Here is a 26934-nt window from a genome sequence, read left to right as displayed (position 1 = left end):
ACAATGCAGTTAGTTTTACTAAAAAAAAAAAAACACGACGAGGCTGGCCTTTCCTATTTGCAAACCCATCGCAGTTAAGTCCTTCATAATAAAATAAAGAATTATTTTATGGCCTTGATGTTCAAATGTCAAAGATGCTAAATTTGCTGCACAAAATTTGACAACTTGACTTGAAAAAAATTTTTCCTATTAATATTAATAGATCTGTTAAAAAAAAAAAAAAGCATCTGGACAGTTCATTTAAATGGCCACAAGAGAGCAGTAAGAAATTAAAGCTTTGAAAGATGACTCATAGTCACACTTTATGTATGTGTTTTGCTATTAGGAAGAATTGAAAGACAGACCTATTTCTATTTGTTCTTAAACTTAGAAATTTAATTTAGAATTTCTTAATTTTTTAAAGCCCTTTAGGAAGGACAAGATAGATAGCATCAGTTGAAATTTACTGAAAAGGGCCATGAGCTAGGGCTTTTACAAACCTCAAGTTCAAGTGTGAAAATAGAAGAAAATGATTACTCTGGGCAGAGGAACATCTTGAGCAGTCATCCGGCCCATCCCTTTGGATTATTCAAGCCGGACGAAAGGTATGTAACTCATTTACCAAGTCCCTCAGAAGAAGATCCTGGCATCTTGTTCCTAGAACATGGCCAACACATTAAAATGTTAACTACAAGGAAATATATTTTTATGCTTAATCCTATTCATGTTGTAATTTAGCTACTATTTTAATTAATATCCAGGGAGACTTTGGACATTCCTCAAGGTCCAAGCTCTTTTTTTTTATGTGCCCTGCTCTTCATTGCCCGTACAAACTTTGCCCTTTTTACTTGGAATTTTCGATGCCATGAATTTTTAAATGAATTTAAAAATCATGAATTTGCAAAATCACCAGCAGTAGTCCCAATATAGGAGGCGCTGTTAAGAATCAGTCTGAAAAAAAAAAAAGATTAATGACCAGTAGAAGAGTAGACAAAGGATATAAACAGACAATTCACAAAAGTAGAATCTTAGCTTGTCAACAAACAGATGAGAAAAGTGTTCATGCTTAGCAGTAGAAAAAGGAATGCAAATTAAAGTGGGATACTTTTATATTGCTAGATAAGCACAGATTTAAAAGAATTCTAATGTCCAGTGTTAATGAGAGAGAACAGCCAGCCACTCAAACACTGGGGCATATGTTGGGACAACTTTCCTGAGGGCAGTTTGGAAATACAGATCAAAAACTTTTAAAATGTGAAATTTTCTTTGACCTAGCAACTTCATTGTTAGGAATTAATCCCACAGAAACAATCAGACAAGTACAGGTTTTAATAGTAAAAAGAATTGGAAAAATAAAAACTTAAACTGTCTCAAAAGGAGAATTGGTTAAATAGAGCATAGCCAGACAAATGAACTCTTATGCAAATCACTAAAAATACTACAAATATATATTTATTGACATTGAAAGCCATTGGTGTATTTTAAGTTAAAATAAGATTGAAAACAGGAAAGTATGATTTCATGTAGGGAGAAACTGTGAATGACTACCTGGAAAAATGTCTGGATTATATATACCGAATAACAGTTATCTGTGGGTAATGGACTCACAGATGACTTTTGCTTTCTTCTGTAGAACTTTAGAGTCTACTGTTGTTTTCGTTTGTTGTTTTTCATCAATTGTACAAGTTACTTATAAAATTGTAAACACACAAAAAGCTGCTTCTATATTGAGAAAAAAATTCTTAGAAAACCTTTAAAGTTGGTTTGGTGAATTTGTAAGAAGTTTGAAGTTCAATCTTCCTATAGTAAGTTTGCTGTGAAGACACCAGTCAAAAATTATGATCTGTGGTTATCAACATTTTCTGAATAGAGTAATATGAAAGAAAAATACATAACATCGAGCTACCAGGCAGTCTGCAGCTTGTGTCTATATGTTGCGAATACAGCTAGATGAAAATTAAACAGCCAAACAAATATTCAGAAGGTTGATTTTCTTCATAATGTAAATGTGATTGCTTCTTAAGAGGAAAATAAATCCTCCCCACCCCTTTTACCCAAGAATAAGCCAGTGACCTGACATCCAACCTATTTCATTTTTTCTAGATGTTCTATATGATCATATTCTCATTGATTTTCAGGCCCATATTAAACCTACCATTAATGTAGTGAAATGTATCTTTTGAAAGGGCTTTTACTGAATGTGGCATTTGTGTAGCTGAAGCTCTCTCCCACGATGCTACCTTCTCAGCGACTGCAGACTCAGAAAGGGATACTGTTTCCTCCTATAAGCTACTCGGCCATTCTGCATTTTCAACCCAGTTCAGATTATATGACTTCTAAAATGATCGGCTAGTGAATATCTTGGATAAACCTAGTACTAGATTAGACCTCAAAACAAACTACGAGATAAATATTAGCCTCAATGTGAGATGGCAAACAGGCTCAGTACGTTGCCCGTGAAAGGATGAATGATGTAGAGGAGGTAGGAGGGTAACCCTTGCACTCTATGGACCCCACAACTTTGCAGGGTTTTTTTTTTTTTTAACATGAAAGAGGCCCTTTTTCCCAGTTGCTCACTTTTTTCTTCATAGCATTTCCTCAGCCTTTTGAGGCCCATTTTCCTCCTACCACTGAATCCTTCTAGATGGGAGAGAAAAAAAAAAAAAAGAAAGTAAGCAAGAAAAAAGTATATGAGATGCCTTTGAAAAGCAATATTTCAAAGTTTTGTGATTTTCTCCCTGCGGAAACTGCGAGCTGGGCTGTGGGGGTGGGAGCAAGGCAAAGCAGCCCCGTGGGCCAGTTCGGAACCCCTGCCCCAGCTGACCACGGATGGCTTGTATCACCTTGAAATAACTGCCCACTTGTACTTTATGGTTCCCCGTTTATGAAATCTGAACAGGCGTTTTTGCCACCCTCATTGGACAGTTACAACTCCACTCCCCTTAAAAACATATTTTATCCTTCCTAGAAAAATGTAAAAATTGTGTCCTGGTGATGTGAACACAGAAAAGGAAGTAAATGCCTCTGTTTTATCCATCACATCTGAAAATGTCTTTAGCTGCCAATCAAATTGTGTTCGATAGCCAGCGCTTTTGAATATCCTCATCTGTGATGGCCCAGAAGTGGGACGTTGAAGTCTGGACCACACAAGGCAGAGAGCAGCGCCCTCGGTGACGGGTAAATGCACTAGTCATTTCCAGTCCTCCTTCTGGCTGCCTTTGAAAAGGAATTACTTCAGCATGCCCTGACCTTTGCCCTCTCTGGTAAAGAGGTTCCTTGAACTTCAGAGGATCTGCTGATTCTTACCACCGTCTCTCCCCACCCCCTTTCTTTCCTGGTCCCCAAACACCACTCTCTTGCCATTCCGAGGCCTTTTGTTAGTGCATGCTTTTAAACAATATGCTGAAAACCAGAAAATAAGTTTGAACTTTAAAAAAAAATCCAGAAGGAATGAAACAAAGACATTCAAACAGCAAACGGGCAGGAAGGCAGAGGCAGGGGAGATGAAGCGGGCGGGGCGGAGGGTGGGGCAGGGGATTAGAAGCACCAGTACTTCCTTTTCTACGGGCTCGCTGGGCTTGGGTGAGTCACCTAACATTAATCTTGTCTGAAAAAGGGGATGTAGGAACACTTCCTTAAAGAAATTCTATGTGAGCAGATACGGTAATATATAAAACCTCTTTGAAAAATGTTCCCAGAAAAACTCCAACTATTATTTTTATTCCTCAACTTGCTTAGCTTTCGCGTTTCAGAAACTGTGGCGATGTACCTTGCTGACATTAAAACAGCGGAAGTGATATCACTAATTTGGGGGGAAACTTGGCTTTTTTAGTAGAGCTAATAAGTTATACGGCAAGTATGAGGTTGCTTAACCTAGTTAAAATAAAATATCAGATTCCAATTCCACTAACATTCACGAAGGACCTAGCGTGTGTTGGGTTCTCTCTCTCTCTCTCTCTCTCTCTCTCTCTCTCTCTCTCCCTCTCGGCACTAATAGAAACTAAATGTATGTCGGGTAACAGAAACTTAATGAATGTCGGGCTCTGGCAAGAATTAAGGTAACTGTAGAAACAAGGGAATGAAAATTAATCGGCCCTGAGTTCATTGTAGTAGATTAAGACCAGTTCTGAGCTATTTTTCTGGCTAGTGGACTTAAGTAAATTCAAAGATTTGGTTTTTCATCTATCCATCCAACAAAAATGTACCAAGAGGCTCTAGCAGGCCAGGCAATGGCTCACTAAGAATAAGATAACGTCCCCTTCCTTCGTCAGGTAGCACACGTTCCTGTACAGGAAGATAAAAAATAAACAAGTAAGCCAATGAAGTAACTGACAATATTAGAGAGTAATGAGTGCTGAGAAGGAAATAAAATTAGGTCGTTGAAGGAGAAACCGCCAAAGGATTCTTTAGATAAGGTGGTCCAGGGAAGAGTTGTTTGAGTTGGTGGCATGATGGGTCAGCTGAGATCCAAAGGGTGACTGAGAAGTCACAGTAGTGCGATGAGGCAGAAAAAGAGGGAACAGCCAGCTGAAGGTTTTCAAGGCAGAGCCAGGAAGAAAGCCATCAGGTATAAAATACAGTGAGCAAAGGGGAAAGTGGTAGGAACGGAGGTCAGGGAATCTAGTGAGCCTAGATTATGTCAGGTTTTTGATGTCACCAAAAGGAGTTTGGATGCTGATCAGCATGCAATGAAAAGTCACTGGAGGATTCTAGCAGGAAAAAGAAAAGATCTTCTTTCCATTCCTTTTTTAGAGAAAATTCAGGCTCCTCTGTGAGGATGGATTGTGGGAGAGCAAGAATGAAAGGAAGGAGGGGAGTTAGGAAGCTCTGTAAGTGAACTTATAGGCTTACGTAAGCTTATGTAAGACGCTTACATGAGTTTATATAAGAAGCTACGTAAGTCAGGTGAGCAAAAACAGTGCCAGAGACCAGATTCAGCATGTGATGTTGGGTAGGACTGGGGGGTTTTATGCTACATTTAGAAACCTTTGGCAAAGTTCCTTGGAAAGATAGTGATAATTGTCGCATCAAATGAACTTGGCAACAGTCAGAATTAAAGCACAAACCAGATAAACCACAGCTCTACACCAGAGAAACGCTTTCTCTTTGAGTTCAATTCATTATGATTCTCTTCTCCAACTTAAGAGCCTTGTACCGGAACTGGTCATGTGGATAATACTTACTCTTGCCTTCCCCCCACCCCACTACGACCCCTTGGATTCTCCATCTCCCCAGCCATTGCAGGCAGAGAAGAGGAAGGTAGGGTCAGTAAGCTGCTCACATTAACATGGAAAATGAGAAGGAGAACTGTTAGCAGAATGTAGATGCTCTGTCTGGACTTCAATAAGGCTATAATCAGAACCACATTGCTTTGTAACAGGAAATCTGGGCTTCGAAGAACTGCAAAGTGGAGATTTACCAACTGACCTAATCAGGCAAAGAAAATGTCAAACTGCAATAACAGATTTTTGTACTCCTGTCTGCCTAAAGAGCAGAGGTTGGGGCCCCTGCCCAGCATAGATCACAAAACACACAATTATCCAGGCTCCATGTTTCAGTAAAGCGTTTTGGTTAAATGTGCCAGATATTGTTAAAAATACAAAGAACCCTGTTCATAAACACCAGGCCTTCTACTGATCCAAAGGCACATGTTTATTTGTGTGGTCAGTGGCCTGCATATTTTAAGAATCATGTAAATAATAAAGTCATACTACTTTATTTGGTAAGGGTGAAATTGATGCCCAATAATCAGACACATTTGTGGGCTGCACATATGCTATTGGTGAGAAATGGTGACTGAATGCTTGGGAGAGAATTTATAAAGACATAATTCAAAATTTACATCTTTCTTTATGGGAAAAAGGACCTGCCTCTTCTTTGCTTCATGAACACAAGTAAAAAATAGAAATAGTAACAATAACAATAATAATAAACCTATTGGGACTACACCTCCAAAGAAAAAGAAATGCAGCAGTTCAAGGCCAGTCAGACCATTAAATCTAATCACAATATTTGAATTATTTCTTACGACTTACCTTAGGGGAAAAAAGTAGGTAAGTCTACTTCTGAGACTGAGACAATTGATAGTTTCCCCATTTGAACTTAACCAGACAGAAAATTAAAGTTGAAAAAGTCTTCAATTTCCCAGAAGAGTGCCCAGTCATAATTAGCTTTTAGAATATTTAGATGTTTCCTTGAAACGCTTTCACATTTGTTTTCAGCCAATAGATAATTCTTTTTGAAGCCAAATGTTTGACTGAGTAACTCTTTTTTTTTTTTGTATGTAACCCTACCCCCCACCTCCGCTCTTCTGTCTATAGAAACTGCAAGCTCACTGCTGAGAGCTGAGTCCAAGCTAAAGCCATCACCAGTTGTCAACCAATTTTCATTAAAGTGCTAATAGGAAAGGCAACATTCATTTTCTCTCTATATATATATGTATTTTTAGGTTGTCTATTTTTACATATTTCTTTTTCTCAGACCAAGCCAGAGATAAGCTGAAATTAGCATATAAATAACTCAATCATTTTTGAATTTTTTGGTAAAGTGTGGCTGATCGTTTGTGATCTTTGCCCCTATATCTGGATGGCAGACTTTTCACTTTTGCAGACAAAAGTTGACATCTCCACCTCAATCACAGCATACTTCCTCTTCGAGCCTGACTGAGACCTTCTCGCAGAAGGCACCAGGTAGCTACTGCTGAGACATGAAAGCTAGTTAAGGAGGGGAAACCTCCTTGCTCTTCCTGACCTATATGCAAATGGCAGTGAGTTTTCTCATATGAGAGTAAACATACGAGAAACAGCATCTCTAGATCCCATTTATGTCACATTTTCTCAATAAACTGCCAAAGAGAGAGCTGAGCGAACGTCTCCAGGACTGAAAAACACGGAAGATCGGAAGATCAGAGAATCTGGACATGGTGAAAAGAAAAATTGAAAACAAAAAACAAAAAACCCCCACATCATCCAAATAGGCTAACGGATGCAGAAAAGTCAATAACAAGATGGTCAAAATGGAAGTGTGAAGCACTTAATGGAGTTGGGATCAAGCAACATCCCTCCAAGTCATCATGCTGCTACCGCCAAGTCACGTGGTATATTTCGGCTTTTGTTTGTGAACTACAGCTTGAGGGGGCTGAGACGGTTGGTGTTGTTTACAGGATTAATCTTCCCTGGATTAATGGAGATCAGATCAGATGAAATGTTTGGCTTTGATTTGAATCCACTGACCAGAGGGGTTTTGGGGGTATCAGAACTAATAATAAGTAAAGCAGGAAACAATATATTTGATCATTAAAAGGAAAGGAAAGAAACTTGCAACTTGAGGTGTGCATTTAAAGAGTTCATTCTGACTTAAATACTTCACATACATAGATCCAGGCTAAAATAAGACTAATATTTGAGTATTAACTTATTAACTAGTGATATGGATTAAGAACTCTAAACCTTGATTAGAAATAATACTTAAAATATAATAATTTCATTTAGCATTCAACAATATTATTTTAGTCTGTTCAGTACTTAAAAAAAAAACCTCAAAATACACTGTTTACAACCTCATGGTTTAAAAGGGTCAAACATATACTTTGGTAGGAAGAGAGACTGACTTACAAATTTGGAAATTTTTATTGAATTACCTGAGATAATCTAGCTCTTTCCTGAATGTTAAAGATGAACAGTGCTTGCTTCCCCCCCCCCAATTAATTACATCACTCAAGAAAAATATTTAATATAAATAACCTTAAAATATTAACTAAAAGTTACTTTCCAGAATGTATTGTTTATTCTATGGTATTACTGAGTTATTTCCATAAAGCATTTAGCTAATTATGATACATTATTTTATTTGAGATGTTAGGGTAATTTAGATTTATCTAATGCTCAAGTCCAATAAACATACGTATAAGTATTATCTTAATGTCAGTCCAGGGAGCTAGAACAACAGTTTTTACTGTGAAAAGGAGGATGGAGTAAAACCCTTTTAAATATACTGAAGAAGACTGGTGCCACTTAAATAATTATCAGTTATCGCCTTTCCAAATGAGGTCTTGAAGAATATGCTGTTGTGCTTGAATATTCACCCTTAGTTTTGACTCCTTTCTTTTTTCCGTTACTACATTCACACTTCTAACCTAGAGACTATGAATAATAAGTAACTTGCCTCTACCTCATTGTTCAATTTTAGAATTGTGAATGACCCACCTGGGTAATGAGTGGTTTTTCACTTAGTCTCAGGTGTCTGCAGTGAACTTCATCCTAAACCTATGTCAGAGTAAGGGGCACCTGAGAAACAAACAAAGGGAAAGATCAGAAGACAATAACTTGTCTTATTTCTGTACTTATTTTGTGAATAAGGAACTCTCTGGCCTAAGACTCGGGGTTTGGATTTACTTTGAAAAGTATAGAATCACGTTTTAGAGTAGATTCTGCAAGCAGAACGATGTCTTACTACTGAGTCATACTGTCTGCGAGAACTAGAAAGGATTCTTTATATTTGCTGTTTGTGTGTTTTAAGTCTTCTAAATTTTCTTTCCCAAACCAATGGAGGCATACAAATGTTGCATTGTAAATGCACACAATGGTGTGAGCTAACCTGAAATAATATGACTCTTGTTGACTGTGACTTTAAAAAAAAAACATTTTCCCCCAGCAGCTGCTTCTGACTTCAGTTTTGAAACATTATTTCCATGCACATCCATGAATTATTTAGAATTCCTTAGTTTGTAACTCTTCTCTTCTCCTGCTGATTTTAATGCTACTTTTGAACTGTTGTCTTTAGAAAGATAAAGCATATATAAAACTGAATTCCAAATCAGCCCCTTATTTATGTAAAAAGAGTTCTCCATGAATGCTTTTACTTTCCAGATTGACTCTGTTGTTCAGTAAAGTGAATACATTGTTCATTAGAGTTTTAATGTAAACCAATGTAAAATGAGAGTTTAGGTAGGTACAGAATCTACAAATAAAATGGAAAACAGAAAAGAATAATTTTGCATTATAAGAATTGTGTCAGGAAACAGAAAAGTCACCAGCTTTTATCAAATTATGACTCATCAATGATGATCGAGCTCTCTAAAAAGTTTTCCTACCCACATTTTTCAAGTTAATCAAAGTTTGATTCTGGTATCTTTTAAACAAATATCCAAACACCTATTCTTTATTAATATGTAGCAGTCTTAATTTCTTCAGCAAAGAAAAAGGCATTAAAACATCACTTGCTGTCTAAAGAAAAAATTAAAAAATTAATCAGCTAATGTAAATATTTCCAACAAGGGTGAACATGCACAGGCTACCCTGTAGAACAACTGCCCCTGGATTTGGGGGAAAGGCAACACCACTTGGGTGAAACGGTGCTAAGAAGCCTGGAATGGGATCTGTCTTTCCAAATCAAAACTAGCTTTCTTTGCTTTCTCTTTGTCCTCTAGCCTATTCCTTTTTCCCCTTACTTTTCTTCATATGCCATTGAAGTTTCGGCCTTCTCACTATTCAATTCAAATGGAGCAGCTAGGACCAAGCAGAATTTTCTCTTTGATTTGAATTTTCATCCAGGTAATTTGCATCCTAGAGACGGAACACCATTTCTCAAAATAAGATCTGGCAACACTCAACTGTGGGGTTCAACTGCAGATGCCAAAAATGCAAGGTGCTGTGATGGAGTTTTATAGTGTCTAGTGGAAAAACTCGTAAGTGGAATTCTTTCTCCATCAACTTTCTTACATTAAAAAGATCGATTTTTAAAAATAAACTCAGGTTTATGGAAGAATCATCAAACACAAGGGCTTGGTTCCTTAAGGCAAAGTGTCTCAGTTAAGACACATTTTTACAATTTGCTTCTATTCCAAACGTTTGATCATTTTACTATGTTTGAGAGAGTTAAAAACTTTCTCTTCTGGTGCTTCTTGCATTCTCCAATAAATGTTGTTTATAAAAACTGTAAACAAATCTGACTGAATACATAAAATTACCATCTAAGAATAGAACCTAAAATAAGCATTTCCTAAAGAATTGTAAGGTGGTAGTATTGCAGACTCAGTAGAAACTAGGTTTTGGAAATTTGTCTTGACAGTCGAGCTATGAAAAAATATTCTAGACACACATTTCAATAACACACCAGATTTCTCGATGTCAGAAATTAATACAATGTAATAATAGAAAATATTTTAGAACATTATTAAAAGCAAAATAGGTAGATTTCATTTTAAAATTGCTATTAAATTTTAATTTGCATTATATTTTTAAGTTGACAAATTTTAAGGAACTCCACACGACACTCTGAAAATGAGTGTTGATGTACATATGAATTTTTTAAAAGGACACAGACTTCTCCCATGGTTTGGAAAATCACCTTAAGAAAATTCTTAACTTTATAGTTCAGTGTTGTCAGTAGTATTAAAATAATTTAAATTGAAACTTGTTAAACTAAAAAATTAACATTGTTAGATATTTTAGTGTTACTGAGTCAAAAATATTTATTGGTAAAAAGTTATTTTTTAGGTCTTTCCATTACAGAATGAAATAGTATAATATTCTTAGGGAAATAATTGACCTTTTTTTTCTCAGTAATATCGACTGGTGGGTACTCTCTCCCTGTTCCATGGTGTGAGCACAAACAGGAAACACAAAATACACTTTTCTAAACTAGTTTGAAATCTTTTTTCAAGAACTGGAACATATTTTGCATGTATGACTCTCAGCTGTTTGTTTGTTCTTAGACAGGATATAGCAGTAACTTCCTACAATTTTAACCCATTTGAAAAATATATTTATTCAAAAAAGTCTTAACGGCAAAAGATAAAACCAAGAATTACTGAAACATTTGAAGCGGGAACTTTGAAAACATATGGTTTTACACTTTTTGCAAGGAAATTGTGCTTTTTTTTCTCCAAATATCTTTGCAAATAACATAGAGCTCGTGATAAACAAAATGTATCTCGCAATAAAGGTCACATATTAAGTAGGCAGTTAACCCAAGGTTTAATATTTCCCATCTTTTCTAAATTTTTGGAAGTACTTTCAAATGTCAAAGAATAGCTCATTTATTTATATTTATATAATGTTTAAGAAAGGATAATGCACTTTTAGTTGAGAAATTACTTAAGTGAAGTTATACAACTTGTGACTAACACCGTATGCTTTTGTTTGTAAGAGAAAAAATACGGTTACGTACATTGTTGGGATGTATTTATAGAGCATTTTTATTGTTAGGTTATGCTTTTAGAGCTTTAGGAACATTTGAGAACAATAATCAGTGGTGTGTAATGGTATTGTTAGTGGAGTCCTTTCTATTGAATTTTCAAGATGTTGTAAAATGAGATTATGTGAGTAGCACCTCTGGACACTTTTTCCCATCATTGTGTTGGTATCAATCGCTGACTTCCACCATTTCTCCGGGTATTAAATAGAAACACTGTTTCCCACTGCCTTGATTGGAGGGTTTATAATACATGACAGAACTGATAACCCTACTGAGATTAAGCATTGTAACCTTATGAAATCTAAATGAAACCTTCAGCTCCAGAGTGTCTCCAAGACAGGCATGAGAAGGTATAAGAAGTCTTTGATTTCTTATTTTGACAAAGCACTTCTCCCCCTAAGCATATCTGACCTAGAAGGAGAGTGAGAAGCCCCGTGTCTTCTTCAGTTTCCATCGGGGTCTGGCAGCCCTTCTATGGGCAGAAGCCACCTTTGCCAGATGCAGATGCTAACGCCTGGCTGCAGAAAGTGTGGCCCATGCTCACTTACTGCGGATGGATGGCCAGCACACACCAGATCAGTCTGCAATTGGCAGGGCTTGGAGTAGCTGGAAACTGAAGTATGTATGAACAACGAGCATCTATTCCTGGCTCTGCCCCTGAAGTCATCTACAACTATGGAAAAAGCCTTCTCACATTTGCCTCTTAGTTTCCCACACACACAAAAAAGAAAACAAAATTTAACAACTGATCATTGACTCTCCTCTCTCTATAAGGATCTGGGATCGGATACTAACGTATCACTCAGTCTGATATACTAAGGGTGGTATAACAGTTCATCAGGCCTGGCTGCAGAGACCAACAGGTCTATTTCCCATTATCAATTTTTGCAAGGTTATTTAAGTAAATGTTCCGACAGAAGGTCATAGGTTTTTAATTTCCCATTTCAACATTTGCAAAACCAATAGATCTATATCCAATCATTGTCATTATAAAGATTTTTGTTACATTTTTATCATTCTCACTGGTTATGGGCAATGCCTCATGATCAGAAGTGTAGAAATTGAATACCCTTTACTCTATCCAGACTCTTCAAGAATGCAGCTATTTCAAAGTAGCCTTGGAGAGTGCTTTGTTAGCAGACAACTGCTACCTATACCTGAATTGCGTTTTAAAACTCTCCACCTCTCACTTACTGTCTTTAGGTATGTTGATCTTGCTTCCAAATCCACCAGATCCACCCAGTGTTCTCGTGGACTTAGACGCTTAGTTGCCACCCAGCTTCTATGAATTGCTGCCTGGTTTCTGGCTCAGGAATCCCCTTCCCTCTCTCAAAAATGTATGTTTTACAACTCATTTTGATACAGAGATGTCAGTTGACCCACTGGAAAGAATATAAGCTAAGGTGTGAGTAGCTGGTGACAACCTAATGCTGTAAAAGTGCATCTTCGTGTTGCCAGTTGACAGTGTTCGCAACCAAAGCAATCGTTTTTTCATATTTTTTTCTAGAAACTTACTTATGTTTTACAAAAAGTCTCAAATACAGAAATTTTTCTGAAAAAAAGATTTTTGTTGACTGCAGTTACAAAGCATAGCAACAGCCTTATGCTACAAGTTCTGAGCTTGCCAAATCATATATGAAGTATTTCATTTAATTCTACCTCATTAATCTAAAAGGATTGACAAATCATAAGATATTCAGATAAGTATGACAGAAGAGGGGAGAGGTCTGAAAATCAAATCAGGAGCAATTAAATTAACTATGGATGTTTTGTGTAGAGAAGAGAAGACTTGGAGATGAGACGCCCCCATGATCTGCAATGGACCGTGATCTCGGAGAGGAATTAGCCTTGCTCAGCATGGTTCCCAAGAACCACCTAAGTTACAGGAAGAAAGATGCAGCTCAGTGTATACAATAAAATTCTATATCCTATGGAGCAGTTAAAAATGAGAAACTTCTTTATGAAAATATCTGAGACAGGTACCAAATGGCTTCAGTTATCAAAATCTTACTCTAGAATAATTTTTTAAGTAGATTATTGAGAGAAAAAAGATAAGGAGTCACTTACAGAACTCAATTCAACGGCAGGCAGTGCAGTCGGGCTTCCTAGAAACCAAAATAGTATTAAGTCTCCTCTCCTCTCTTTCTCTCAGGAACCATACAGACATCTTTCTCTTTCTCTCTTTAAAACTATTACATTCATCTCTCTGCAAACCTATTACATTTTTCTCTCTGCAGAATTCATTGATCCTCGGAAATCTCTGGTTTCTGGGCCTCCCCAATTTCAGCTTGCGTGTCGCTCTGGTTTATCACAGCAACGACTCTGTTACCATCTCTGCATTCCCTTAGCAATCTAGGACCCAACAGCATCTCTGCCATTTCTGGGTTTTATGGTTCAAATTTTTCCAACAGGATTTTGTTGGTTCCCCTTGAGTCAATTTTCCCACACCTGATTCAATTTGTTGTGTTAAACATGTTTTTTCCAGGTACAAGACATTCAGCCAAGAGCTAGGACAAGGGGCAGATTCTTTTAGAGGAGCGTATAAGGGAGACAATCGCTAACTAACATCTCTAGAAGATGATAGTGGAAGTGAAGCAGAGACTGAATAATCATCTCCTGACATTAATATGACCTTACTTAGTCCATTACTATGTTCACCCTTAATGTCACCTTAGTCCAAGTCACCATTGTCTCTCACCTGAAACATTTCAAGTATTTCCTAAGTTGCATTGCAAACGCATCGTAAACCTATTTTCCACACTGCAGCTAGCACAAGTTTTCCAACCAGGTCTGATCATGTCATCATGTTTAAAACAAGACTCATCAGGCTCTAAGTTCAAAACCAAATATCCTTCAAGAATCCACACCTGGGTCTTGCCAACCTCTCTGGCCTCATCATATATCACTTTGCTACTTGCTCTCAGTGCTCCAGCCATACGGTTTACTTTTAAAAATGGAAATTTACCAAGTTCTGTATCCCCTCGGGACCTTTGAACTTGCTTCTTTGTGTACCAGGAACGCTTTGTTCTACCAGACTTCAGTTAAATAACTTCAACTCAAACTTCACATTTCAAATTAAGTATTCTGTCTTTGGGGAAGTCACCTCCATTGAATATGTGCTCCGTGGCACATATGATAATGAAATATGATAATGATAATGAAAGCTACTATTCTTACAACTTTCAGCTCAGCTGAATTCACTAGTTTGACGTCTGTTTTTCCCACCAGAGTATAAAATCAATGGGGACACCTGTTAAGGTCCAATGAGGACAGTACTTGACATAAAACATTATTCAGTAGATATTGTGGAGAAAAACAAATGATTTGGAGAGATCTAAATCCAATACCAGGCATTCTGAAGATGTGAAATTCTAACTTTCTTACGTTTTCAGAGACGATGAAAACTTCAAAGGTCTTAAAAACTTATAAATGTAGAGAAAGCAAGACACTTTGTGAAAACTTCTAAAATCAAAAACATACTTTAAAAAGTGTTAGATTATTTCTCCATGGAGAAGAAAAGCAATAAAAATTTTATGTGGGTTATGTTTGGCGTAACTAAACATTGATATAAAGACACATCAGAGTTGCAAAAAAAGTAAGATTTTAATTCTTTCAAGAAATTTATATATCGAGTACTTAATACATGCCAGGGACTATTCTGGATATTTTAGATATAGGGTGAAAAAAATAGAAAATAATCCTTGCCTTCAAGGAGTTTATATTCTAGTAAAATAGCATTGTTAATCAAATGTACAAAAATAGAAAAAAAGATGAATACAATGAAGTGTTCACCTAGACATGGCCAAAATTTTAAAACTTAAATATTTCTGAAGATGACTTATAAAACATTAGTGTTTTCTCTCCTATCCATTAGGGATAGGAGAATCTTCTAGATATTACATAGAGACACAAGGAAAAGATTTTGAATAAATGTTAAATCACGGGTGGTGGTAACCTTTTCATAGATTTACCAATTCAGAGATATATATCCAAATAGGTAAATATTATTTAAATTTGGATAACTTAAATATTTCAAAGCAACAAAAAGGCTAAGATTCTCATGCATCTCACACTAAATAATTCTACCAAGAAGGTGTACAAGGAATAAGTTAATTTTAGTGAGCCTGCCCCTCTTTGTTTCCTCTAACCCCCAGCTTGGCAGCAGGGAGATTACGGAGAGACCGAGATGCCTACCAGGCCCCAGATCAGATCGGTCGTGAGGGTACGTGAGAAGCTAGGTGCCAAGAGCTGGAAAGAAACCGTGGAAAAAGGGGTGATACGATATCTCTTTTAATCCCTTTTGTTTTAATTCCAAGAGATTCTATGTTGGTGCAAGGCAAACAATAGACTCTGTAGCAGCAAAGTTCACAGCACAATAAGTGCTCCAAAATGGATGTCAAAGCAAAAGGAAGTCGGGCCACTTGGAAAACAGAATGTTGCCTTTCGTCTTAAAATTCAAGCCAAATTTAACTCAGAGAAGACAATTCTGAACTTAACAGAGGTCTACAGCTTCTCACATTGCTTCTGTCAAAACCCACAGATACATCTAACAGAGGTCATCAATGTAATATCTGATGACACTAAGAAGTCCATTCATTCATTCATTTGGCAGACATGTATTGATGCCTACTGTAGCTATCAGGTACAGTTTAGGGCACTAAGGATAAAGAATGGAATGCAACAAACTCTGACCTTACACAGAGTACAAGCTAGTATGGGAGATAAACATAGCAAATAAATAAATACACTTCTAGTATAATGTCAGATAGTGACAGTGCTATGAAAGAAAATGTAACAGTGTAAGGAGGTAGAGGGCACTAAGAAGGGGCTTTTAGGATAAGATGGGCAGGTCTGACTTGTCTGTTTAGGTGTCATTTATGCTGCAGAGCAGTGAGCTAGGAGAAGCACGTTCAGAGACGTGTCGAGAGGGAGCTGGAGTTCAGATAATGAGCACGTTAAGGACCATGGTAGGATATTGTGGTGGTTTGGATATGAGTAATAGGAGGTGGTGAAAATAGCCAAGTTGTGGAGAGAGAGAGATAGAAAGAGAAAGTAGGTATCTTTCTATCTACCTATCCACCTATCTATTCAGGCTCACAAATAGAATTTTGGTGCTAGATCTCTGCTGTCCAATTGGCATTGAAGACCCCATTAAGGATGATAAAAGGAGCACCAGTGACACGTGACTTGCAGTACTAGTGCAATTGTTAAAGTGGTCACTGGTGGTGACCTTGGAACTGTGCTGCCTGACAACAACGGGGAGGAGAGGAGCCAAAATGATAACAGAAGCAAGATGGGAATTAATTATTGTGATGAGCACCAAGGTTGGTGAGGCAGGTGGGAGTGCAATCTAATAGTTACTGAAATGCTTGCTTTTCACCTTTCGCAAGTGAATGATGGAAGCTCAGGTCTGGGAACTGGGCAAAGCATGGATCCTAGAGGACGATGATAAACTATTGAAAGCTCAAACAAGTAGTAGCCCCGCTTACAGCTGCTGTGCCTGATCTGGTGTCTTTGCTGGAGCAGTTTAATAAAGCCTCAGATGCATTCAATAGGGCCGCTGACCTGGTAAGTGCATTCATTTCTAATCTCATCAGAAAGGAAGATCAGGAACAGTTCACATTCACTTGAGACAGTCAACAGTGTGAATGTATTATCTTGTCCTCAGAGTTATTTTAACTCTCTTATCCCCCGTCAGAGAATCATCCAAAAACCTGCACCACATATATATTCTGCAGAAAATGACATGGATCCAACATATTGATGATGTCATGTTAACTAGACAGAATAATCAAGTAGCAGCAAGTGTATTAGAGATCTTGGTAAGACACATGCCTTCCAGGTTGGAAATAAACCCAATGAAGATTAAGAGATCAGTCAATCAGTGAAGATCTTTGAGATGCAGTGTTCTGGGACACGTCAGAATTTCCCATCGGATATGTTCATAGATGGGTGAAGTCAAACCATTTATGCAGGCCCAAAATGAATGACAACTGTGCTACCGTCTCACGAATAGGTAGCACTGAAACAGATGGGTGATAGGAAGTGTGTCCAGTGAGAAGAGCTTTGGGCAGCATTCGTGGTCATCCTGCACACCAGATCACCCCCTTTGTATTAAAAAATTAGTAGTTCAGATTAGAACATATACAGCCTTGTAATTAATTTGATTGGTTATTCTGGACCCTGATGGAGAAAGACTGGCAAGTAAGGGACAGGGAGGTTTAGGGAAGAGGAATATGGATGGATTAATGTGAGTGGTCGTGAATACGAAGGTCTTTGTATCACATAATGTCACTCAAAAGACAGCATCTGGCAGAGAAGAGACTTTAAACAACAATATAGAAAAAATGACTCAGTGAGCTGACATCACCCTTCCTGTCATTGGCAGCACCCGTTCCTGCACAATACATGCAAGAACGGAATAAAAGCATGGGAGGGCGGAGGTACTGCACGGGACTGAGAGCACCAGCTTTCCCTCATTGAAGCTGATCTCACGACCACTGCCAAATGTCCAAAGTGCCATCAGTGCAGAATAACATTGAGCCCTCTGTATGGTACCATATTTCAAGGAAAATAATTTTGGTGGAAAGTTGCTAATATTGGACCACTTAACCTATACTCAACATATATTCTAACTATGGAGTTGCCTTTTTTGCTTGGGGGCTTCAACTAGCACCATGAGCTGAGGGCATGCAGAGTTTCATTACCAACATGAGATCCTACACAACATCACATTGGACTGAGGGATACTCTACAGCAAAGGAAGTATGGCACTGGGCACAAGACCCTGGGACCCACTGGGCATATCCCACGCTACACCACCTAGCTGGCCTGACAGAATGATGGAAGAGGATAGTTAAGGGACCAGCTTGGAAATGATGCATTTAATACACAGAATACCTAAGTCCAAAATCTAAGGAGTAGAAATAGGAGTGGTCCCACTACAATGATTCAATGACCTGGGGATTTTTGTACCTTCCATACCTGCAGGTTTAGAGGCCTGCTTCCCAGAAGGAAGTACTTTCACAAGGAAACATTACATTAGACTTTAAGCCACAGCTACTGCCTAGTCACTTTGGGCTTGTCACATCAAGATACCGGCAGCAAGGAAAGAGATGATGATGCTAGCAGGGATAATTAACCCTGATCATCAGGAGAGGGAGAGCTGCCATCACACAGAGGAGGCCAGGAAGAATATGCTTGGTACTCATGTGCTCTATTTTGGTGTTTCTTGATATGTCTTTGTCAGTTTTGATGGTAAATGGAAAAGCACAGACCAAGAAAGTCATGGTGACCACAAGATCAGACCTCTGAGAGATGAGAGCCTGAGTCATCCTCACAAGGTAATTCACCTACACCAGCATATAGACTAAGGGGGTTTGAAGTGGGTGATAGAGGGGGGAGAAGAGGAATATCTGTTACAGCCTCAATACCAGCTTCAGCAGTAGCAGCTGTAGTCCGTCTTGCTAACAGTTTTTCCCAGGAAAAATATGTCCATCAGAATCATGAAGGAGCTACTCCCAGAAAATGGTTCTGAGCCATGCCAAGAGTGGTCTCTATGGAGGCTGTGATGTGCTATGTCCATTTCCCACTTCAGCACGAACCATTCAGTCCCTCAGATACTGGAAATTGCCCTCAGATGAAAGGAGCCACCTTACCCAAGACCATGTTCCCTTCTCAGGACCAGTCCTCATCCAATGACTGGTTGATGCCAGATATAAAAGACCAGCCCCTTGACACAATTTGGGACAACTCTAAAGGTCATCTTAGCTCCAAAGCACTTCACAAAATAGATTGAGGTCTTTGTTATAACCGCACCACAGTTCCATTCTTCTCCCCTGCTCTGGTCCTACCTCTTCCCTTCCAAAGGGACTGATTCCAAGAACTTGGAATAATAAACTTCCTGCATACAAATCTCCATTTCAAAGTCTTTCTCAGAGATCCCAACCTATACCACAGGATGAAGTATTATTATTATTATTATCATTATTATTAGGCACTTAGTATATGCTAATTTAATTTCACCCCCCCAAAAAAAATAAACTGTAAGGTTAACATTAAAGCCAACCTATTACAGTTGAGCAAAGTGAGACTTAGAGAAGTTAAATGCCTTATCAAACATCACACCGTCTATAACTGGTGGAGTCTGGGTCTGAACCAGCGCAGCAAACTTCTCAAACCTGTGCAGAATTTTATGAACATCTGAGTATTGCTATCAGAGGCAATCTCAGGAACAAAGATATAGCTACATAGGTGATAGATAGATAGATAGATAGATAGATAGATAGATAGATAGATGAATAGACATAGATAAACTGCACAGAGTATTCCATAAAGGGTAGTAGTGAATGGTGACTGGCCATAAGGAGAGGTAGGAGGAAATAAAGCTGAAAAAGACAGAGAAGAGTTCAAATTGGGATAAGCCAAGAATGCCACAGGAGACAGGGCTTACCCTTAAACTGAAACAGTTTTGTAAAATTCTCAAATGATACTCTTATTCCCCCCAAAGAAAAACCAATATGGCTTCTTGACAAAGGGAAAGCTAATGGAGAATTTACATGTGTCTCTTAATTCTGTTATATCTTTGCCAGGTATGAGAAAAGGCAGAGGGTGGAAGGAGAAGGGGATGGCAAGAGCATAAAAAGAAATCCCAAAGCCCCCTCTCCAGGGCTTCTGGGGCGAAGGTGCCAGTCGTGGAATGCCGCACTCCTACCCTCCTGTGTTTATTCAGCCCTGGGGCTGAGGTTTGCCTTGGAGTTGTAACCTTTATAAGGGGTTTGCTTAATGACAGAATTATTCAGCTGCATACCTCACCCCAATTAGAAATAGGCTGTTTGGATTCTAATTGGCCTTGACACAAGTCTGCTTAAAGAGATTCCCCAAGAATTATAGAGCTACTTTCAGAGTTTGACTTGGCCAGGAATGTGAAATGTAACACGGTTTTTTGAATTTTCTGCACTTACCATGAAACGACCAAGCCACAGGTATCAAACATGCTTTGTTTTTGTGTTATAATCACATTACAAATTGAACATTTCCACATGTGCAAGTTGGCAAATCTAAAATGAATGATTATGAAGATTGTAATTACATAGAATCAGGTATATGTGGCCGACATATTTTCACTCACACAAGAGTGTATTTTCTCGACTCCCTAGACATCCATGTATAGTGTGTTTATAGGATGTAAAACCATCATCCTATACATAAACCAAAAATGTGTATTTTTAAACAGTTATCGCCAGGTCGGGTGATAAGTCGGCATAATATTTGGAAGGTGCAAACACCAGGAAGGGATAGAGATCCTTAAGTTAACCATGAGGAAATGACTAACTATAATAGGTTGAAATCAAGAAGAATATAATTTGGACGAAATATCAAGAGGAGAAGAAAAAAAAAAAAAAAGCTTCCTGGCTACAATAACTGTTAGGCTATGAAATAATTCCTAAGGGAAGTGGAGATCTCTTCCTTACCCTGGGCTTTGGAAATGAGGCATGCACTCTTGGAGCCCCTTATAACAAGCCGTTTTGCTGGGGGGGAGAGGAAGGAGATCCTTTCTGTTTCTATTTTCTGTGACTTAATATTAAGGAAAAGTCTCAAAAATGATCATGTAATTACCCATTAAATGTTCACTGAACCACCTTCAAGCAAGATCTTGCGTTTACCTTGTAGTGAACGTTATGTCTCCAGTTCCTTCAGAGCCAAGAAAAACCCCACAGCCATGCAGTTTGTAGCAACTGGAATTTTTTTTATTCCAAACTTAGCTTGGTCTTGACGGCCACTTGGTGGTCTTGCTCTCATCTCTGAGCCCCTCTCCCTGCTACTGCGGGGGAGATTTTTCTAAGAAAAGCAACCATTTTCATTAGGATTTCTCTCCTCAGCCCCTTTCTCTCCACAGAGACTCAACCTTGACCACCTTCTCTCTACAGGGACTGCTTCTTAATTCCCAGAGAAAAATGAAAGCATAAAGCATGAGCTCTAGCAAACTCCCTCTCCACCGACAAATCCCCCCGTATCCATGTTTTCCCTCCCTTCCCGTGGAGGCCAAGGCCCTCTCTCTGTCCCTGCATCCTGACCCCAAGGGTCTCCTACAGGGACTTGCTCTGTCGATCACTCACTCTTTTCAAGCTCTCAACTATCCCCCAACCTTAGTTTCTTCCTCCACGCATGTAAATATGCTTTTGTTCACCCTTTATTTTGGGGGTGCTTCTCCGGTCATCTCTCTCGAAGGCAGACCACACTGTAGGGCCAAGGGGTAGCCATGGGGGGTTGTTGGCAGGGAAAGAGGCTCGGGTGGAATTTGGGCTGACAGGCTGGGTGGCCGTACATATGGTATGTTTGCAGGGTTCCTATGTATGGAGGTTGTGGGGTGGGAGCCAGATAGGGCTCCTGTAGGCTGGGAGGCTGGGGTTGCCCTCTCCAAACTACCACAGTCCAAAGCAGAACTCTGAGGAATCCAAGAGTTCAGAATTCAAGCCTGGCCTTTCCTTTGGTTATACAGGCACATTTGTCAGACAGTAGAACGTATTTAACAGTTTGTCTTATTGGTTCACAGCTTTTAGATACTAGACGTGTGGTATGTTTGCCTCCGTTGATACTCTGGCCTGGTCCTTGTTAACATAAAAGGTGTCTTGCCTCCAGCTACTGTAAGCTGGCTTCCCATATTCACCATTCTCTTGAAACATTTATTGTTAAAGTCATAGTTCTTTCCATTTGATGCTACTAGCCAATTGCTCCTCCAGACTCTCCTCCCTCAGCATCCCACGGCTGGCTCCCAGTTTCCTCCGTCCTCTCTGCCCTTTCCTGTTTGTCTTTCATGGGGGCTTAGCCCATCATCAGTCATCGAAATGGTAATATTTCCCAGAGTTCCGTCCTTGGGCTTACTTTCTTCTCATTCTACATTCTCCCCCGTCATATAGATTTTTAGTTCCAAATCTATAACTTACCTCAGTGGGTCTCAGACCCATTTTCCTATATCCAGACAATTCTATCCATTGAGCAGTTCTTATCTCTCATGCACCTCAGGTTTAAAGTGGCCAAAATTGAACGGGTTATTCATTCTCCACCCTTTTCACGCATGTCCCTCCCACTCCTTCCTCACTCCTGCAAATGGCACTACCTTTACCTGGTTCCCCAGACAAAACTCTGGGAGCTATACTCGAGTGTGCTTTTCTTCCTGTCCCATATCGAGTCCTTCACCAAGTGCTATTGACACTACTTCTTAAATCCCGATTGACTGCCAGTCCCTCCCCTTCATTCTTCCAGACAGTTCTTCGGAGATGCTTAGTTTTTAATAGATATCCACCACTTCTCCCATAGACGATTATAACTGTCCCCAGATTCAGTTTTTATCATGCTGAAGATGAGATCCGTAAGTGGTTATGAAATCCTTATAGTGGGTCATGATCAGCACCTTAAAAAAAAAAAAAAGAAGAAGAAATAGAATAGAATGGAATAGACTAGAATAGAAAATATCAGAGTGAAGTGCATGAGTTAAAGGAAAGTGCTGTTTACTGCAACCTTTGACTCACTTATATTTATGTATATACCTATTCATACATACAGATATGTAGGTGGTATGTATCACCTAGTATGGATTCTAACACCAGTTCCGGTGTGTGTGCTTAGAGGAAGGGGGAGGTTTCCCTACATTTCCAAGCAAGGCACACCAACCCAACAGCCACTGGGCGTCCTGCAATTCAGCTCAACTCTGACACTGTCTACCCAGAAGGAGCATCAGGCCCCAGGGGTTAGACGCTCAGTCCCACAGGGGCGCTCCCCACTCCCACTTCAGAGGCTAGTCGCAAGTCCGTGTTGCCTGTGCTCCTGACCAACTGATTATAGATCGGAGAGTCCAACCGCCCCTTCCTCAGGCTTCATTAATTGGCTAGAGCAGCTCATGGAACTGAAAGAAACATTTTCCTCACTAGATCATCAGTTTGCTAGAAGGCTGTAACTCGGGCGCAGTCAGGTGAAAGCGACGCACAGAGCAAAGCGTGGGCGCAGGGCTTCCATGCCCTTTTTGAGTAGCCACTCCTCCCAAACCCCCACGTGGCGTGTTCACCAGCCTGGAGGCTCCCCAAACCCTGTGCCTTGGGGGTTTTGTGGAGGCTTCGTTACATAGGCATGATTGATTAAGTCATCAGCCACTGGTGATTGATTCAGCCTCCAGCCCTTCTCTCATCCTCCAAAGACAGGGGTGCGACTAAAATTTCCAACCCTTTAATCACATGGTTGGCTTCACTGGCAACCAGCCTACCATGCTACCTCATGGTTTTTTTTAGCATGGCATTATAAATGTCTTTAAAATATACGATCAGGCTTGTGATTTGAAAAATAAAGTTGCTGATGGTGCGAAGGGCTGATAGGTATATGAACAGACTGGAACCAGAGAAATCAGGCAGAAGTCTACTTGATCAGCCAAAAGAAGACAAAAGATGAAGAGGATTAAAAAATGTAGAGCCAGTGAGAAAAAAAGGAGCAAGAAGGCACGGACCAGACACAGGAGAACGTAGTGAGGAGGGACTGACGGGCCTTGGTGAAAGAATCCATGTGGCCACTCAGGTGCAGGCAGGTGTTTCTATTAGATGATGCTGTGAACCAAACCATGGAGGAAACTTCCTGTTTTGCAGAGAACAGTGAGTTGAGTTTGTGCACTAATAAAACCATCTGAGGAGTCTTCAAAATACCGACAATCATTGAAGGATTCAGAGTGTAATAAATGATGAAAAACAAATTAGAGGAAATACATAAGATGTATGTATTAAATTAGAGTAAATATCAGTGGTTAAAACTATCAGAACATATCTTAAAAGTTTAGATATACGTAGAGATTTTAGGGCAAGTGTTACTTCCAGGAAAATAAGAGTTAATACAAAATAAAATGTAATGCATTGTAATGCATGGGTCAGCTATGAATAAAATTTAAAGAATCATATTAAAATACATTCATTATGATAAGTTTTAAACTCTTAATTTTGAGCTGTCTGGTACTTGTTATATAACTATACTGGCAAGATAAGGGGAAGGAGTGTGGAGGAATTATGTAGGACTGTTCAATTCTTATTTTTCATAGCAGGAATCTGAGGATAGCATCTAAAGCTGAACCAACTGATAAATAACAATAAAAGAATGGTATTTATAGATGAGTATTTAAGCACCTAAAAAGGCTGGAAATTGTGTGCATCTGAAAGCAGGAAAAGGGAATCAGACAAGAGGCCAACTGATTTTTTAAAAAATATTATTAATAATTTGATTTTGTACACATGATAATAACTAAACAATAAGCAGATTAAGGTACAACTCTATATGTATATATTTATATATGTATTTTAATGCACAAATAGAAAAGGGCACACATCATAAGTGCTACTTCAATGAATGAATGAACTCAATGAACACAGTGGACACTCCCAAATAACCATCACCCACGTTAAGAAAAAAACATATTCATACCCAGAAGTTCCTTTTTACACTCTCCACATCACTAACCCCTCCTTTCTCTACAGAAGTGATTCACTATCCTGTCTACTGCCATCATGGAACAGTATTACCTGTTTTTTTTTAACTTTATAGAAATCAAATAACAGAGTATGTATTCTTTTGCATCTAGCTTTTTTTAACTTAAAATTGTATTTGGTGAAATTTATCCACGTGGTTTCATGTAGTTGCAGTCTTTCATTTTTAATTCTATGTACTATTTTCTTATATACAAACACCAGAGTCATTGGTCTATTTGTTTATTCTACTGCTGATGGATACTTGAATCAGTTACAGTTTGGAGCTACTATGAATGATGCTGCTGTGAAGACCTTTGGATGGGAATTATGGTGCAGATGTGTACATATTTCTGTTGAGTAGCTGGAGCATATGGCATAGCATAGATTCAGTTTTCATAGGTAATGTTTGAGCAATTTTTCCAAAGAGGTTGTACCAATTTATGCTCCCACCAGCAATGTGTGAGAGTTACCATTTCTCTATGTCTTACCAACACTTGGTATTGCCAGTCTTTTTAATTTTATGTGTGTGAAGGACTATCACATTAAGTCTTTTTTTAATTGGTACTTCTTGATTTGTGAGGAAGTTGAATATTTAGATATCATCTTTTGTGAAGTACCTAAGCCTCTTGCTTATTTTTCTATTGAGATTGTCCATCTTTTTCTTATTGATTAGGAGGGGATGTGTGGATTACCATGAATCCATCACACATTCTGAAGACAAAATGTTCTACCTAATTATCCTTTTGGCTAGAATTTTTGCATACCATTTAAGAAAAAAATTTTACATTAAATTCATGAAGATATCCTAACTGTATGTCATGTCAAATTTTTGTTGTTTAGCTTTTTCTTCTAGGTATACAATTCAACTGGAATTAATTTTGTTTTTTTGGTATTATGTCAGGGAGGTGTCAATTCTTCCTAAATTAATTAGCAAATTGAATGACTCCCAGTTGAAATAAGTAAGTCAATAAGACTTTTTAAAAACTATATGAGTTAATTCTAAAATTCCTTTAAAAAATAAACAACTGGTAATGATCAGCAAATTTTGAAAAAGTTAAACAACTGCATGGGATTGACCCATTAGCTCTGTGGACTGTGCACTGAACAATTCCAGAGTGGGGTGAGGCGGTGGGCATCACTAACCCTGTAGTTTATATAAAAACTGGCCCTGAGAAGGAATTATGTGCAACCTACATGATTGTAGAGAACAGATTTGACACTACCATAAAACCTTCTAAAAAGCTATATTATAATAGTCTGTTATTGGCTTCTCAATACGTAGATTGATTAGTGGGAAGAGTGAAAGCCCCCAAAATAAAACAAAATTTGCATAGAAATCTAGTATATGAAAAGGTGGCATTTCAAATCAGATGTAAAAAATCGATTATTATTAAATTATGTTTGGGAAACTAAATATAATCTCCACCTTATACCATACAACAAAACAAACTTTTGGTGAAACAAAATATAATTTAAAAATAATCAGAGAGGGGAACTTCTCTCTACATATACACAAATGAAAAAAGAAAAGATCAATGAACTTCACTGAAAAAATAATCTCCTCAAAAGAGAAGTTAAAAATTAAAATTAATATCACTAATAAAAGACTGTTTACTTAAGTAAAGAGCTCCTTTGAAAACAAAACAAATAACTCTGGAGAAATACAGGCAAACAGTAGGAAAAGACAACTAAACAGATACCTTACCTAAGAACAAACAAACCATCACCAACAAAAAACTAATGGTCTTTAAACATAACAAAAGAGTCACACAAACTCACTCATAATGAAAGAAAGACACCATGTTTTGTCATTTTTAGATCGACAAAGACCAAGATACTGGATCGTTATGTTGGTATGGGGAAACAAACTCTCATACAATAATGATGAGAATATTAATTGGTGACAAGTCTTTAGGGATTAATCTAATGCCTATAATTTTTGACTTTGTAATTCTATGACTCTTTACCAGGATATTCATTAAAATGATATTTCCAGTAGTAAAATATGAGAAATGCCCTTAAGCATTCATTAGGAGATTATCAATCAGTCAAATTATGGTACAGTGGAATATTATGTACCTGAAAAGGGGGAAGAGAGGCAGGAGAGGAGGAGAAAAAGAATGGAATTTTATTTAAATTTATATGCAACTATTTCTAAGAAAAAATTAAGTTCAAAGAATCCATATAGTATGCTACCATTTGTGGGAGAAATAAAGGGAGTAATATGCATGTCTTCTGGAAAGATATACAAGAATCGTAA

General features: G+C 38.3%; 1 long non-coding RNA gene across 3 annotated transcripts in view; it reads left to right on the top strand.

Moving 5' to 3' along the window:
- The first annotated feature begins 290 nt into the window (after nucleotides 1–290).
- The window catches only part of LOC116665320, a 31429-nt gene continuing 4785 nt past the window's right edge, over nucleotides 291–26934 (top strand). For 2 of the 3 annotated variants that reach the window (XR_004321884.1, XR_004321886.1), the window contains exons 1-3: nucleotides 291–584; nucleotides 9531–9664; nucleotides 12953–18518. This is a non-coding gene — a long non-coding RNA (uncharacterized LOC116665320). Of the gene's footprint in view, nucleotides 585–9530; nucleotides 9665–12952; nucleotides 18519–19766; nucleotides 25484–26934 lie in introns of those variants that run through there. The other variant, XR_004321885.1, reaches the window with a different exon arrangement.

This window comes from Camelus ferus, chromosome 1 (genome assembly GCF_009834535.1).
Source record: "Camelus ferus isolate YT-003-E chromosome 1, BCGSAC_Cfer_1.0, whole genome shotgun sequence".
Lineage (NCBI taxonomy): Eukaryota > Metazoa > Chordata > Mammalia > Artiodactyla > Camelidae > Camelus > Camelus ferus.
The sequence above is the reverse complement of the archived record's forward strand: the minus strand, read 5'-3'. Positions and strand labels throughout refer to the sequence as shown.